Below are 5,000 nucleotides of genomic sequence, written 5' to 3'. Positions count from 1 at the left end.
AGAGTAACGACAGTCCGAGTCTCCTGCGTGGGAAGAGTCTTTCTAGGCCCTGACCCACGGGAAGGGTGTAGCTTCCCCCATCCCGGACATTTGACGTCGTCACACTACCGGTATTGACTAATAGACTGATTGCTGATAATCATTAGCCATACACTGGGGGAAACGGCCGACAGGGGCGGCAACATAGTGGAGCCGCAGTGTCACTAATGTACAGAGATAGAACAGTTTCGACTGGAACTAGAGTAACCGTATACACGGCACTGATTAGTAATAGATGCAGAGCCATCAGAATACAGATAATATATACAACCGTCCCTATACATGCTGAAAGACTCTGCACACAATGAGAACCACACGTCAGCCAGACACTCTTATCACACACTACTCTCTTATCACACACAATATCTAACCACCAGCATGGAAGAACATCCAGTGCATCCTCTCCGCCACATGACACAATCCACACTATCATTACCAGACCGGGAGGTCCACCCAGAAAACACAATATCCCACCCTTCCGACATCCGCACATTGCTCAGCTAAGCCACGAACACCCACACATGTCCTACACAGTGGTGCACCCAACATCACAATACTGCCTCCTGTCACAGCACACAAACAATGGCAGGAATGAAAGACACAGATCTGCCACAACCATGGAATCGGAGCGCCGCCTGTCATGAGCCAAAAGTGCATCCTGACGTGACAAATCGGATAATACCGCAGGCATCCAATTACGATAATCACTATCAACGAACCTGCCGCCCCCCCCCCCAATACACCTTTCCCTACAACAATGTGTATCTGAACCTACGCTATATCGTACCTTAACCTAACCTATATCGTACCTTAACCTAACCTATATCGTACCTTAACCTAACCTATATCGTACCTTAACCTAACCTATATCGTACCTTAACCTAACCTATATCGTACCTTAACCTAACCTATATCGTACCTTAACCTAACCTATATCGTACCTTAACCTAACCTATATCGTACCTTAACCTAACCTATATCGTACCTTAACCTAACCTATATCGTACCTTAACCTAACCTATATCGTGCCTTAACCTAACCTATATCGTGCCTTAACCTAACCTATATCGTGCCTTAACCTAACCTATATCGTGCCTTAACCTAACCTATATCGTGCCTTAACCTAACCTATATCGTGCCTTAACCTAACCTAATTTGTGCCTTAACCTAACCTAATTTGTGCCTTAACCTAACCTAATTTGTGCCTTAACCTAACCTAATTTGTGCCTTAACCTAACCTAATTTGTGCCTTAACCTAACCTAATTTGTGCCTTAACCTAACCTAATTTGTGCCTTAACCTAACCTAATTTGTGCCTTAACCTAACCTAATTTGTGCCTTAACCTAACCTAATTTGTGCCTTAACCTAACCTAATTTGTGCCTTAACCTAACCTAATTTGTGCCGTAACCTAACCTAATTTGTGCCGTAACGTAACCCATGTTGTGCCGTAACGTAACCCATGTTGTGCCGTAACGTAACCCATGTTGTGCCGTAACGTAACCCATGTTGTGCCGTAACGTAACCCATGTTGTGCCGTAACGTAACCCATGTTGTGCCTTAACCTAACCCATGTTGTGCCTTAACCTAACCCATGTTGTGCCTTAACCTAACCCATGTTGTGCCTTAACCTAACCCATGTTGTGCCTTAACCTAACCTACGTTGTGCCTTAACCTAACCTACGTTGTGCCTTAACCTAACCCATGTTGTGCCTTAACCTAACCCATGTTGTGCCTTAACCTAACCCATGTTGTGCCTTAACCTAACCCATGTTGTGCCTTAACCTAACCCATGGTGTGCCTTAACCTAACCCATGGTGTGCCTTAACCTAACCCATGTTGTGCCTTAACCTAACCCATGTTGTGCCTTAACCTAACCCATGTTGTGCCTTAACCTAACCCATGTTGTGCCTTAACCTAACCCATGTTGTGCCTTAACCTAACCCATGTTGTGCCTTAACCTAACCCATGTTGTGCCTTAACCTAACCCATGTTGTGCCTTAACCTAACCCATGTTGTGCCTTAACCTAACCCATGTTGTGCCTTAACCTAACCCATGTTGTGCCTTAACCTAACCCATGTTGTGCCTTAACCTAACCCATGTTGTGCCTTAACCTAACCCATGTTGTGCCTTAACCTAACCCATGTTGTGCCTTAACCTAACCCATGTTGTGCCTTAACCTAACCCATGTTGTGCCTTAACCTAACCCATGTTGTGCCTTAACCTAACCCATGTTGTGCCTTAACCTAACCCATGTTGTGCCTTAACCTAACCCATGTTGTGCCTTAACCTAACCCATGTTGTGCCTTAACCTAACCCATGTTGTGCCTTAACCTAACCCATGTTGTGCCTTAACCTAACCCATGTTGTGCCTTAACCTAACCCATGTTGTGCCTTAACCTAACCCATGTTGTGCCTTAACCTAACCCATGTTGTGCCTTAACCTAACCCATGTTGTGCCTTAACCTAACCCATGTTGTGCCTTAACCTATCCCATGTTGTGCCTTAACCTAACCCATGTTGTGCCTTAACCTAACCCATGTTGTGCCTTAACCTAACCCATGTTGTGCCTTAACCTAACCCATGTTGTGCCTTAACCTAACCCATGTTGTGCCTTAACCTAACCCATGTTGTGCCTTAACCTAACCCATGTTGTGCCTTAACCTAACCCATGTTGTGCCTTAACCTAACCCATGTTGTGCCTTAACCTAACCCATGTTGTGCCTTAACCTAACCCATGTTGTGCCTTAACCTAACCCATGTTGTGCCTTAACCTAACCCATGTTGTGCCTTAACCTAACCCATGTTGTGCCTTAACGTAACCCATGTTGTGCCTTAACGTAACCCATGTTGTGCCTTAACCTAACCTATAATGTGCCTTAACCTAACCTAAAGTGCGCCGTAACCTAAACTATATTGCGCCTTAACCTGACGCACGTTGTCGCTGAACCTGCTCTGTAATTGTTATGCAACCCGTTAAAGTAGTGTAGTGTTGCCTAACCGCAACCCTCGCAATATAGTTCGCTACTCGCACTGCCCGGTCCCCTGTGTATCGCGTCATGTTAAACACCTTGCAGGTGTTGCTGACTTTCCACATGCTCCTGCTATACACTGTAGTGTGGATAGCAGCAGGACGTACATGCCCCCCCCCCCTTCCCCCCTGCCTTCGCAAGCTGGTCGGTGAGAAGTTTGCATGTTCAATGCCCTTCGCATGCCGACGTACTCAGCCTACGTTGTGGTACGGCCTGTCACCTGTCCGCCGATGTACGCAAAACCCACAAACTGTACTGCACATTGCTCCGTATGTACTGAATGATACATCGTGGCCCATGTGACCGTATGACGACAGCGCCTAGCAACGGCGGACCATACAGTCCAAATATTGTGCACGCAGCTACGTGTCGTCTCCCTATAAGAGCTGGATTGCAGTGTGGTACGCCATACAGACGTGTGGGAGGAACGGACGCCCTGGATGGCGATCAGCATGAGCAGTCTGTTGATGTAGTGGAGCGTGTATTCGGACGTAGTCGTCTCTTCTCACACACCGTGATAGCATGTTGCACCGCGTTCCACATCTGCGACATGCTGCAGAGGCGGGCTGACAGTCGTTCGCGCAATGGACACCGCATACGTACGGGGTCTACCTTCCACGTGTTCTCTAGGCGTGCACTTGTTGTTGCGTCTATGTGGGCAGACGTAGTGTGTTGTGACACCTGACACAGGCATGCAATACTCGTTGCAAATGGCGATGGACGTGTACGTTTGCTGGTGACGTTACGCAAATGAACAACCGGTAACCCGTTGTGGTGCGGTTGTTCTCGCTAGAGGTGAATCAGTGTTGGCGACGATCGGTCGAGCTATTAACCGGTTGTTTCAGGGATACCCACCATGCCCACGAACGTGAAAGGGGACCCACCATGCCCACGAACGTGAAAGGGGATCTGGGTGTGAGGCGATACGCGGCGGTGGCTGGGTGGGACCGTCCCCGGCCGGTGAGGGGGGGCCGCCCGGCGTGCTGGCAGCGCGGTGCGTGGGCGCACGCGCTACAGCCGGCTGGTGGGGGCGGCCGGTGGCAGGCGCGCCGGCCGACGGACGCGGCAGGCGGCGCAGCTGCGCGCCGGCGCCCCCTGCTCGCGGCGCCTTGCGGCCAAAGTAGGTCCTCGCGGGCCCGGTGCGAAGCGCGGTGGCCATCTGCAGTGTGCTGGTCCGATTGAGGACTTTGTGCGCTGAGGATGCGCCGCCGCCCGGCGCTCGGCGCCGCGACGCCGTCTGCTGCTCGGTCGCCCCAGCGGTTCTCGCAGGTGGTTTGTATCGCAGCTGTGCGGACGTGTTGGCGCGTGCGCTGTGCTGGGAGAGTTCGCTTCGGCACCCAAGTAGGGCTTTTGTCCTTCTGTGGCGCTGGCGTTGGAGCTGCCGGTCACCGTAGGTGGCGCGTGTTGTCTCCCGCCGGCAATGCCACGACAGCACGCTCCCGGGCCTCTGTCGGCAGCGGCAAGCTCAGTTGGGAGCACGGGTGGTCGCACCTAAAGCGTCTACTCGCCTAACTCCGGGCGATTGCGCCTCTCTCGAACCCGACCAAGTACTTAGGACGGCGCTGCGCGCCGCCGGGACCTGAGAGGGTTTCGAGGTGTGTTGTGCAGGGGAGCTCAGCCTCCTCCTGTTTGCAGAATAATTGAGCGGACGCTTGCGTGTTCGCGCGGGCCCCCGGGACACACTCCCGGGCGGCCGGCTGCTCAGCTCTAGTTGACGCAGCTCCCTGGTTGATCCTGCCAGTAGTCATATGCTTGTCTCAAAGATTAAGCCATGCATGTCTCAGTACAAGCCGCATTAAGGTGAAACCGCGAATGGCTCATTAAATCAGTTATGGTTCCTTAGATCGTACCCACGTTACTTGGATAACTGTGGTAATTCTAGAGCTAATACATGCAAACAGAGTCCCGACCAGAGATGGAAGGGACGCTT

The 5,000-nt window shown here is 51.0% G+C and overlaps 1 non-coding gene across 1 annotated transcript in view; it reads left to right on the top strand.

Moving 5' to 3' along the window:
* The first annotated feature begins 4,791 nt into the window (after positions 1 to 4,791).
* LOC126435818 (small subunit ribosomal RNA) overlaps positions 4,792 to 5,000 on the top strand; it is a 1,909-nt gene continuing 1,700 nt past the window's right edge. The window contains exon 1 of the ribosomal RNA XR_007580216.1: positions 4,792 to 5,000. This exon is cut by the window's right edge and continues 1,700 nt beyond it. This is a non-coding gene — a ribosomal RNA (small subunit ribosomal RNA).

Source organism: Schistocerca serialis, unplaced genomic scaffold (genome assembly GCF_023864345.2).
Source record: "Schistocerca serialis cubense isolate TAMUIC-IGC-003099 unplaced genomic scaffold, iqSchSeri2.2 HiC_scaffold_1219, whole genome shotgun sequence".
NCBI lineage: Eukaryota > Metazoa > Arthropoda > Insecta > Orthoptera > Acrididae > Schistocerca > Schistocerca serialis.
The sequence above is the reverse complement of the archived record's forward strand: the minus strand, read 5'-3'. Positions and strand labels throughout refer to the sequence as shown.